The sequence below is a fragment of the Gorilla gorilla genome, chromosome 13 (genome assembly GCF_029281585.2).
Source record: "Gorilla gorilla gorilla isolate KB3781 chromosome 13, NHGRI_mGorGor1-v2.1_pri, whole genome shotgun sequence".
Lineage (NCBI taxonomy): Eukaryota > Metazoa > Chordata > Mammalia > Primates > Hominidae > Gorilla > Gorilla gorilla.
This window is the reverse complement of record NC_073237.2, coordinates 59,672,207-59,684,339: the sequence shown is the minus strand read 5'-3', so window position 1 is coordinate 59,684,339 and position 12,133 is coordinate 59,672,207. Positions and strand designations below refer to the sequence as shown.

Genomic DNA, 12,133 nt, shown 5'->3' with positions numbered 1-12,133 from the left:
CTTTGCTAACCCCTTTTAATGGTGAACTTCAGGTCACAACAGTAACTATCAGTTCAACCACACCAAGGTTTCTGAAGACAATGGTTTCTCCACCCAAGCAGGTTATATATAAATTCCAAACAGAACCTGGCATCACCCTGAAGGAACTCTAACTTCACACTGTTGGGGAAATTTACCAAGATGGCTTCAGAGTAGACCAACTTTACACAGCACATTAAAAAAAAAAAAAAGACATTTATTCAGCGTCCCAATCAGGCTATTATATTTAGCAATCAACAACATAGGTGGAAAAAAAAACTACATTAAAACTCTTTGTTGGCATGGTTTACACTTTCCACAGAACAGAAACTAAAATAACCTGTTACACAATTAGTCACAAATACAGTCCTCGAGTTTTTTGCCTACACACATGAGTATTTGTCTAAAACATGTCTGCTTTGTAGCAGCTGGGCCCTGCCACCACTGTGCTTGGCTGAGTTCACAAATCTGTTGTAACCTGTAGCTTCCCTGTCACTTCTCTGGCTCTCCTCTCCTGCTAAGCTTTGTTTCCTAATTAAAATCTTCTGCCACTGCCATAGCTACTGCTGCTACTGGAACCACCATAGCCACCTTGGTTTTGTGGTTTGGCAAAGTATTGGCCTCCACCACCACAGGGGACAGAGCTTCTGCCTCCAAAGTTTCCTCCCTTCAGGGGTCCAAAATTTGGAGACTGATTGTTGTAATTGTCAAAATCACTGTAGCTTCCACCACCTCCAAAATTGCTTCCATCATTATCAAATCCATTGTAGTCATCCCCACTGCCACCATATTCACCACCACCACAGCTGCCACCAAAGCCACCACGACCATGGAAGTTTCCTCCATGACCTAAGTTGTCATTCCCGCTGAAACCACCTCCATGACCACCACCAAAGTTTCCAGAACCACTCTTGCTTTGACAGGGCTTTCCTAGCTTCACAGTTGTGGCCATTCAAGTATGCTATTTCTGAATGACAGTCTTATCCATGGAGTCATGGTTGTCAAACGTTACAAAGGCAAAGCCCCTTTTCTTGCCAATGCCTCGGTCAGTCATGATTTCAATCACTTCAATTTTTTCCGTACTGTTCAAAATGATCTCTTAGGTGATGTTCTTCAGTGTCTTCTTTAATGCCACCAACAAATATATTTTTCAGTTAACTGGGCACCTGGTCTTTGAGAATTTTCTCTTGAGACAACTCTCTTTGCTTCTACAACTCTTTTTTTTTTTTAGACGGAGTCTTGTTCTGTCACCCAGGCTGGAGTGCAGTGGCGCCATCTCGGCTCACTGCAAGCTCCACCTCTCGGGTTCATGCCATTCTCCTGCCTCAGCCTCCTGTGTGGCTGGGACTACAGGCGCCCGCCACCACACCCGGCTAATTTTTTGTATTTTTAGTAGAGATGGGTTTCACCGTGTTAGCCAGGATGGTCTCGATCTCCTGACTTCGTGATCCGCCTGCCTTAGCCTCCCAAAGTGCTGGGATTATAGGCGTGAGGTTCTACAACTCTTCCATCTACCTTGTGTGGCCTTGCATTCATGGCTGCATCCACCTCCTCCACAGTGGCACACATGACAAACCCACAGGCCCTGGAGCACTTGGTGTTTGGATCTCTCATTACCACACAGTCCATGAGCGTTCCTCATTGCTCAAAATGGCTCCTCAGGCTCTCATTGGTTGTTTCAAAGCTCAACCCTCCAATGAAGAGCTTCCTCAGCTGTTTGGGCTCTCTAGGAGACTCTGACTTAGACATGACTGGCAGGGAGAAGAGAGACTTTAACTATGCTTCTTTGGTGGCCTCATGGGCACGTAGGTTTTTTTTGTTTTGTTTTGGTAAATAGTTTTCCCACCATTTTATTATAAACATTATCAAATATACTGAATAATTGAAATAATCAGAAACAACAAATTTGCATATATCCACCATCTTTTTTTTTTTTTTGAGATAGAGTTTCCCTCTGTTGCCCAGGCTGGAGAGCAATGGGGAATGGGGCGATCTCAGCTCACTGCAACCTCTGTCTCTTGGGTTCAACCGATTCTCATGCTTTAGCCTCCCACATAGCTGAGATTATGTGCACTGTGCACCACCACATCCAGCTAATTTTTGAATTTTTAGCAGAGATGGGGTTTCACCATGTTGGCCAGGCTGATCTTGAACTCCTGGCCTCATGTGATCTGCCCACCTTGGCCTCTCAAAGTGCTGGGATCACAGGCGTGAGCTACCACATTCAGCCACTACCATCTAGATTCTACAATTAGCAATTAATTTGCTTTATTTTACAGTTATTCAACCATCTATTTGTTGATACCTCTGCCCATCCATTAATCCATCCTTTTTTTTTGAGGCATTTCAAGGTAAGTTGTAGATATCAACATACTTCATTCAATACTTCAGCATGCATATCATTTAGAGTCATGTATATGAGTTTTTCTTGGTAAGATTTTACATATAGTGATGCACAATCTGTATTTTATTTATTTATTTATTTTTGGAGACAGATCTCTGTCACCCAGGCTGGAGTGCAGTGGTGCTATCATGGCTCACTGAAGCCTCAACTTCCCAGGCTGAAGTAATCTTCCCACCTCAGCCTCCCGAGTAGCTGTGTCTCTAGGTGCATGCCACTAGACCTAGCTAATTCTTAAAATTTTTTTGTAGAGACAGGGTCTTACAATTTTGCCCAGGCTGGTCTCAAACTCCTGGCCTCAAGTTATCCTCCCACCTTAGCCTCCCAAGTAGCTTAAATTACTGGCATAAGCCACCATGCCCAGCTTTGATGCACAATCTTAAGTATACCATTCAGTGAATTTTGACAAATGCATACACTTATATAATCCAAACTCCTATCAAGATACAGAATATTTATATCTTCCCAGAAAGTTCACTCACATTCCTTCCCAGAAAATCCCCACATATCCATCCCTCAAAAGGCAACCACTACTCTCACATTTTTCAACATGGCTTAATGTAGTACAGTGTGTAAGAGTTTCAGTGTTCCATCACCTCACTGACATTGGTGTTGCCAATCTTTTCATTTTAGACATTCTGATATATTTATAGTAATATATCTTTGACTAATGATTTTGAGCATTTATTTGTGTATTCATACCATTCTGATATCTTTCTTTGTGAAATATTGGTCTAAATCTTTTGCCCATTTTAAACTGGGTTGTCTTATTTTCTTTTCTCTATTTTTGAGTTGGGATATTATTTTGTCGCCCAGGCTGGAGTGCAGTGGCACCATCATAGCTCCCTGCAGCTCAAACTCCTGGGCTCATGCTATCATCCCACCCTAGCCTCCCAGTTCCTGAGATTACAGGTGTGAGCCACTGCACCCTGATGTCTCTTTATTATTGAGCTGTATTTTTATTTTGGATAATAGTCCTTTCTCAAATATATATATTTGCACCTTTTTCTCAGCCTGTGGCTTACCGATTCACTTTCTTAGCACTGTCTTTTGGTGCAGAATATTGGCTCATCCAGTTATGCAAATCTTTCAAGTATTGACACATTTCATTATAAAAAATTAAAATGACTTTTTAAAAAATTTTATTATTATTATTCTTTAAGTTTTAGGGTACATATGCACAACGTGCAGGTTTGTTACATCTGTATACATGTGCCATGTTGGTGTGCTGCACCCATTAACTCGTCATTTAGCATTAGGTATATCTCCTAATGCTATCCCTCCTCACTCCCCCTACCCCACAACAGGCCCCGGTGTGTGATGTTCCCTTTCCTGTGTCCCTGTGTTCTCATTGTTCAATTCCCACCTATGAGTGAGAACATGCGGTGTTTGGTTTTTTGTCCTTGCGATAGTTTGCTGAGAATGATGGTTTCCAGCTTCATCCATGTCCCTACAAAGGACATGAACTCATCATTTCTTATGGCTGCATAGTATTCCATGGTGTATATGTACCACGTTTTCTTAATCCAGTCTATCATTGTTGGACATTTGGCTTGGTTCCAAGTCTTTGCTATTGTGAATAGTGCCGCAATAAACATACGTGTGCATGTGTCTTTATAGCAGCATGATTTATAATCCTTTGGGTATATACCCAGTATTGGGATGGCTGGGTCAAATGGTATTTCTAGTTATAGATCCCTGAGGAATTGCCACACTGACTTCCACAATGGTTGCACTAGTTTACAGTCCCACCAGCAGTGTAAAAGTGTTCCTATTTCTCCACATCCTCTCCAGCACCTGTTGTTTCCTGACTTTTTAATGATCTCCATTCTAACTGGTGTGAGATGGTATCTCATTGTGGTTTTGATTTGCATTTCTCTGATGGCCAGTGATGATGAGCATTTTTTCATGTGTCTGTTGGCTGCATAAATGTCTTCTTTTGAGAAGTGTCTGTTCATATCCTTCACCCACTTTTTGATGGGGTTGTTTATTTTTTTCTTGTAAATTTGTTTGAGTTCATTGTAGATTCTGGATATTAGCGCTTTGTCAGATGAGTAGGTTGCAAAAATGTTCTCCCATTCTGTAGGTTGCCTGTTCACTCTGATGGTAGTTTCTTTTGCTGTGCAGAAGCTCTTTAGTTTAATGAGATCCCATTTGTCAATGTTGGCTTTTGTTGCCATTGCTTTTGGTGTTTGAGACATGAAGTCCTTGCCCATGCCTATGTCCTGAATGGTATTGTCTAGGTTTTCTTCTAGGGTTTTTATGGTTTTAGGTCTAACATTTAAGTCTTTAATCCATCTTGAGTTAATTTTTGCATAAGGTGTAAGGAAGGGATCCAGTTTCAGCTTTCTACATATGGCTAGCCAGTTTTCCCAGCACCATTTATTAAATAGGGAATCCTTTCCCCATTTCTTGTTTTTGTCAGGTTTGTCAAAGATCAGATAGTTGTACATACGTGGTATTATTTCTGAGGGTTCTCTTCCGTTCCATTGGTCTATATCTCTCTTTTGGTACCGGTACCATGGTGTTTTGGTTACTGTAGCCTTGTAGTATAGTTTGAAGTCAGGTAGCGTGATGCCTCCAGCTTTGTTCTTTTGGCTTAGGATTGGCTTGGCAATGTGGGCTCTTTTTTGGTTCCATATGAACTTTAAAGTAGTTTTTTCCAAGTCTGTGAAGAAAGTCATTGGTAGCTTGATGGGGATGGCATTGAATCTATCAATGACCTTGGGCAGTATGGCCATTTTCATGATATTGATTCTTCCTACCCATGAGCGTGGAATGTTCTTCCATTTTTTGTATCCTCTTTTATTTCATTGAGCAGTGGTTTATACTTCTCCTTGAAGAAGTCCTTCACATCCCTTGTAAGTTGGATTCCTAGGTATTTTATTCTCTTTGAAGCAATTGTGAATGGGAGTTCACTCATGATTTGGCTCTCTGTTTGTCTGTTATTGGTGTATAAGAATGCTTGTGATTTTTGTACATTGATTTTTGTATCCTGAGACTTTGCTGAAGTTGCTTATCAGCTTAAGGAGATATTGGGCTGAGACTATGGGGTTTTCCAGATATACAATCATGTCGTCTGCAAACAGGGACAATTTGACTTCCTCTTTTCCTAATTGAATGCCCTTTATTTCCTTCTCCTGCCTGATTGCCCTGGCCAGAACTTCCAACACTATGTTGAATAGGAGTGGTGAGAGAGGGCATCCCTGTCTTGTGCCAGTTTTCAAAGGGAATGCTTCCAGTTTTTGTCCATTCAGTATGATATTGGCTGTGGGTTTGTCATAGATAGCTCTTATTATTTTGAGTACGTCCCATCAATACCTAATTTATTGAGAGTTTTTAGCATGAAGGGCTGTTGAATTTTGTCAAAGACCTTTTCTGCCTCTATTGAGATAATCATGTGGTTTTTGTCTTTCATTCTGTTTACATGCTGGATTATGTTTACTGATTTTTGTATGTTGAACCAGCCATGCATCCCAGGCATGAAGCCCACTTGATCATGGTGGATAAGCTTTTTGATGTGCTGCTGGATTTGGTTTGCCAGTATTTTATTGAGGATTTTTGCATCAATGTTCATCAAGGATATTGGTCTAAAATCCTCTTTTTTTGTTGTGTCTCTGCCAGGCTTTGGTATCAGGATGATGCTGGCCTCATAAAATGAGTTAGGGAGGATTCCCTCTTTTTCTATTGATTGGAATAGTTTCAGAAGGAATGGTACCAGTTCCTCCTTGTACCTCTGGTAGAATTCAGCTGTGAATCCATCTGGTCCTGGACTTTTTTTGGTTGGTGAGCTATTAATTATTGCCTCAATTTCAGAGCCTGTTATTGGTCTATTCAGAGATTCAACTTCTTCCTGGTTTAGTCTTGGGTGGGTGTATGTGTCAAGGAATTTATCCATTTCTTCTAGATTTTCTAGTTTATTTGCATAGAGGTGTTTATAGTATTCTCTGACAGTAGTTTGTATTTCTGTGGAATCGGTGGTGATATCCCCTTTGTCATTTTTTATTGCATCTATTTGATTCTTCTCTCTTTTCTTCTTTATTAGTCTTGCTAGAGGTCTATTAGTTTTGTTGATCTTTTCAAAAAACCAGCTCCTGGATTCATTGATTTTTTGAAGGGTTTTTTGTGTCTCTATTTCCTTCAGTTCTGCTCTGATCTTAGTTATTTCTTGCCTTCTGCTAGCTTTTGAATGTGTTTGCTCTTGATTCTCTAGTTCTTTTAATTGTGATGTTAGGGTGTCAATTTTAGATCTTTCCTGCTTTCTCTTGTGGGCGTTTAGTGCTATAAATTTCCCTCTACACACTGCTTTGAATGTGTCCCAGAGATTCTGGTATGTTGTGTCTTTGTTCTCATTGGTTTCAAAGAACATCTTTATTTCTGCCTTAATTTCATTATGTACCCAGTAGTCATTCAGGAGCAGGTTGTTCAGTTTCCACGTAGTTGAGCAGTTTTGAGTGAGTTTCTTAATCCTGAGTTCTAGTTTGATTGCTCTGTGGTCTGAGAGACAGTTTGTTATAATTTCTGTTCTTTTACATTTGCTGAGGAGTGCTTTACTTCCAATTATGTGGCCAATTTTGGAATAGGTGTGGTGTGGTGCTGAAAAGAATGTATATTCTGTTGATTTGGGGTGGAGAGTTCTGTAGATGTCTATTAGGTCCGCGTGGTGCAGAGCTGAGTTCAATTCCTGGATATCCTTGTTAACTTTCTGTCTTGTTGATCTGTCTAATGTTGACTGTGGGGTGTTAAAATCTCCCATTATTATTGTGTGGGAGACTAAGTCTCTTTTTAGGTCACTCAGGACTTGCTTTATGAATCTGGGTGCTCCTGTATTGGATGCATTTATATTTAGGACAGTTAGCTCTTCTTGTGGAATTGATCCCTTTACCATTATGTAATGGCCTTCTTTGTCTCTTTTGATCTTTGTTGGTTTAAAGTCTGTTTTATCCAAGACTAGGATTGCAACCCCTGCCTTTTTTTGTTTTCCATTTGCTTGGTAGATCTTCCTCCATCCCTTTATTTTGAGCCTATATGTGTCTCTGCACCTGAGATGGGTTTCCTGAATACAGCACACTGATGGGTCTTGACTCTTTATCCAATTTGCCAGTCTGTGTCTTTTAATTGGAGCATTTAGCCCATTTACATTTAAGGTTAATATTGTTATGTGTGAATTTGATCCTGTCATTATGATGTTAGCTGGTTATTTTGCTCATTAGTTGATGTAGTTTCTTCCTAGCCTCGATGATCTTTACAATTTGGCATGTTTTTGCAGTGGCTGGTACCAGTTGTTCCTTTCCATGTTTAGTGCTTCCTTCAGGAGCTCTTTTAGGGCAGGCCTGGTGGTGACAAAATCTCTCAACATTTGCTTGTCTGTAAAGGATTTTATTTCTCCTTCACTTATGAAGCTTAGTTTGGCTGGATATGAAATTCTGGGTTGAAAATTCTTTCCTTTAAGAATGTTGAATATTGGCCCCCACTCTCTTCTGGCTTGTAGAGTTTTGGCCGAGAGGTCAGCTGTTAGTCTGATGGGCTTCCCTTTGTGGGTACCCAACCTTTCTCTCTGGCTGCCCTTAACATTTTTTTCCTTTATTTCAACTTTGGTGAATCTGACAATTATGTGTCTTGGAGTTGCTCTTCTCAAGGACTATCTTTGTGGCATTCTGTGTATTTCCTGAATTTGAATGTTGGCCTGCCTTGCTGGATTGGGGAAGTTCTCTTGGATAATATCCTGCAGAGTGTTTTCAAACTTGGTTCCATTCTCCCCATCACTTTTGGGTACACTAATGGGACGTAGATTTGGTCTTTTCACATAGTCCCATATTTCTTGGAGGCTTTGTTCATTTCTTTTTATTCTTTTTTTCTAAACTTCTCTTCTCGTTTCATTTCATTCATTTCTTCTTCCATCGCTGATACCCTTTCTTCCAGTTGATTGCATCAGCTACTGAGGCTTGTGCATTCGTCACGTAGTTCTAATGCCATGGTTTTCAGCTCCATCAGGTCCTTTAAGGACTTCTCTGCATTGGTTATTCTAGTTAGCCATTAGTCTAATTTTTTTTCAAGGTTCTTAACTTCTTTGCCATGGGTTCGAACTTCCGCCTTTAGCTCGGAGTAGTTTGATCTTCTGAAGCCTTCTCTCAACTCATCAAAGTCATTCTCTGTCCAGCTTTGTCCCGTTGCTGGTGAGGAGCTGCATTGCTTTGGAGGAGGAGAGGTGCTCTGATTTTTAGAGTTTCCAGTTTTTCTGCTTTGTTTTTTCCCCATCTTTGTGGTTTTATCTACCTTTGGTCTTTGATAATGGTGACTTACAGATGGGTTTTTGGTGTTTGTTAGTTTTCCCTCTATCAGTCAGGACCCTCAGCTGCAGTTCTGTTGGAGTTTGCTGGAGGTCCACTCCAGACCCCGTTTGCCTGGGTATCAGCAGCGGTGGCTGCAGAACAGCGGATATTGGTGAACTGCAAATGCTACTGCCTGATCATTCCTCTGGAAGTTTTGTCTCAGAGGAGTACCCGGCCATGTGAGGTGTCAGTCCGCCCCTACTGGGGGGTGCCTCCCAGTTAGGGTACTCCGGGGTCAGGGACCCACTTGAGGAAGCAGTCTTCCCATTCTCAGATCTCAAGCTGCGTGCTGGAAGAACCACTACTCTCTTCAAAGCTGTCAGACAGGGACATTTAAGTCTGCAGAGGTTACTGCTGCCTTTTGTTTGTCTGTGCCCTACCCCCAGAGGTGGAGCCTACAGAGGCAGGCAGGCCTCCTTGAGCTGTGGTGGGCTCCACCCAGTTCGAGCTTCCGGGCCGCTTTGTTTACCTACTGAAGCCTCGGCCATGGTGGGCGCCCCTCCCCTAGCCTCACTGCTGCCTTGCAGTTTGATCTCAGACTGCTGTGCTAGCCTTGAGCGAGTCTCCATGGGTGTAGGACCCTCCGAGCCAGGTGCAGGATATAATCTCCTGGTGTGCCGTTTGTTAAGCCCGTTGGAAAAGTGCAGTATTAGGGTGGAAGTGACCCGATTTTCCAGGTGCCATCTGTCACCCCTTTCTTTGACTAGGAAAGGGAATTGCCTGACCCCTTGCGCTTCCTGGGTGAAGTGATGTCTCGCCCTGCTTTGGCTCATGCACGGTGTGCTGCACCCGCTTTCCTGCCCCCACTGTCCAGCACTTCCCAGTGAGATGAACCTGGTATCTCAGTTGGAAATGCAGAAATCACCCATCTTCTGCATCGCTCACACTGGGAGCTGTAGACTGGAGCTGTTCCTATTCGGCCATGATGGCTCAGACTATAATAACATTCGTTAATAGCACCACCAATCTCATCAGAAAAGTTTTTATGTATTGAAAGGCCGTCAAGCTTGTGCTGGCAGATATGTGTTCCAAAATTCTGGTCAGGTTCTATGGCTTATGCCTGTAATCCCAGCACTTTAGGAGGCCAAGGCAGAGGAGTTGCTTGAGCCAGAGAGGTCAGGCTGCAGTGAGCCATGATCACATCACTGTACTCTAGCCTAAGTGACACAGTGAGACCCTGTCTCTAAATAAATAAATACATGAAAAACTTGTGCTTGCATTAAACAAAAATTCTAATTTTTGCTTGAAAGCTTGAATTTTATATTTATCACTTAAGTTTTTCCTGTTGAAATAAGCTAGTTTTGTTCCTTTTAAATAAAATGTTTGTCAATATCCTATTCTGAATAGCCATAGTTTAACAGTCACTCTTTCAAGTAAAAAATGGTGGTCTGTGAAAAACTCAGCTAATTCACCTCACAACTCAAACAATCACACAAGTGCTCTTCCTCAAGAAAACCGTCATATGTCTGTATACAGCAGAAGTGCTTTATGTGTACTTCTGATTTCATCATATAGAATATTAAAAATATGTATAGTTAATAACTCAATTAAAAAGCGGGTAAAATTCCTTAACAGACACCTCACCAAAGAAGATATACAAGTGGCAAATAAACATATGAAAAATGCTCAACATCATGTCGTTAGAGAATTGCAATTTGAAACAATGATATATCACTATGTATCTATTAGAATGGCCAAAATCCAAAACACTGACAACACAAAACGCTGCCAAGAATTTGGAGAAACAGGAACTCTCATTTGTTGCTGGTGGAAATGCAAAATGGTACAATGACTTTGAAAGACAGTTGGGCAGTTTCTTACTGAACTATTAAACAGAGTAGTTTTAGTAAAACTAAACATACTCTTACCATATGATCTAGTTATTCAGCTTCTTGGTATTTACTCAAATGGATTGAAAACATATCCACACAAAAACCTGCACATGAATGTTTATAGCAGCTTTATTCATATTTGCCAAAACTTAGAAGCTGTAAAGAAGTCTTTCAGTAGAAGAGCGGATAAATAAACTGTGACACATCCAGACAATGGAGTATCATTCAGAGATAAAAAAACAAATGAGCTATCAAACCATGAAGAAACATGGAGGAAACGTAAGTGCATATTACTGAGTGAAAGAACCCAATCTGAAATGGCTATATAATATATGATTCCAACATATGATGCTCTGGAAAAAGCAAAACTATGGATTTAGTAAAAAGATCAATGGTTGCCAGGGGCTTGGTGGGAGAAGGGAAGGGATGAATAGGAGTAGCATGGAATTTTTTTGTTTGTTTGTTTTTTGAGATGGAGTCTCGCTCTGTCACCCAGGCTGGAGTGCAGTGGTGTGATCTCGGCTCACTGCAAGCTCCGCCTCCGGGGTTCCTGCCATTCTCCTGCCTCAGCCTCCCAAGTAGCTGGGACTACAGGTGCCTGGCACCGCGCCCAGCTAATTTTTTTGTATTTTTTTAGTAGAGACAGGGTTTGACCGTGTTAGCCAGGATGGTCTTGATCTCCTGACCTCGTGATCCGCCCGCCTTGGCCTCCCATAGTGCTGGGATTACAGGCGTGAGCCACTGCACCCGGCTGAAGCATGGGATTTTTAGGCAGTGAAACTATTCTGTATGATCCTGTAATGGTGGAAACATGACAGTATAAAAAACTCAGGGAATTGTACAACACCAAGAGTGAACCCTAATGTCAACTATAGACTTCAGTTAATTTTAATGTATCAATATTGGCTCATGATTGTAACAAATATACCACATGAATGTAAGATACTAATAATAGGGGCAACTGTCAGTGGGCGATAAAGAGGGTATGTGGAACTCTCTGTAAGATCTTCAAAATTTTTGGAAAAACCTAAAATTGCTCTAATAAATTAAGTCTGTTAATGAAAAAAAGGTGTACATTCAGGGGCCAAGAGTTAATTAAATTAATAATTTTTATTGATTCATCAAGAATATTCTTAAGTAAAACTGGTTTCTTCTTTTTTTTTTTTTAAACTGAGTTTCTAGTGGTATAAAAGACAGTAATTGTTAAGTGTAGTTTGGTGACACTGCCTTGACTCATGCTAAGGCCCCAGCAGTTTGGTCCACTATTGTTTCTGCCCCATTGGTGTAAATGTCAACACAGTAAAAAAAAAAAAAAAAAAGGCAAATATTATCTTCATATTATTTTGATCCCTAGGGGTCCATGACTCATGTTTTAAGAACTATGGGACTTTCATGTTCTTAGATGCAATTTTCTTCATATTTATCATCTTTGGAAGTTTTTCATATTCTCGAATCTATAAATTTATGCTTTCACTAAGTGTGGGAAATTTTCAGTGATTATTTTATCAAATACATATATTTTTTCTATTCTCTCCTTTTTTTCTTGTGGG

The 12,133-nt window shown here is 40.9% G+C and overlaps 1 pseudogene; it reads right to left on the bottom strand.

Annotated features, from left to right (window-relative positions):
- Positions 1-394: 394 nt before the first annotated feature.
- Positions 395-1,782, bottom strand: LOC109028180 (heterogeneous nuclear ribonucleoprotein A1-like; annotated as a pseudogene).
- Positions 1,783-12,133: the final 10,351 nt, after the last annotated feature.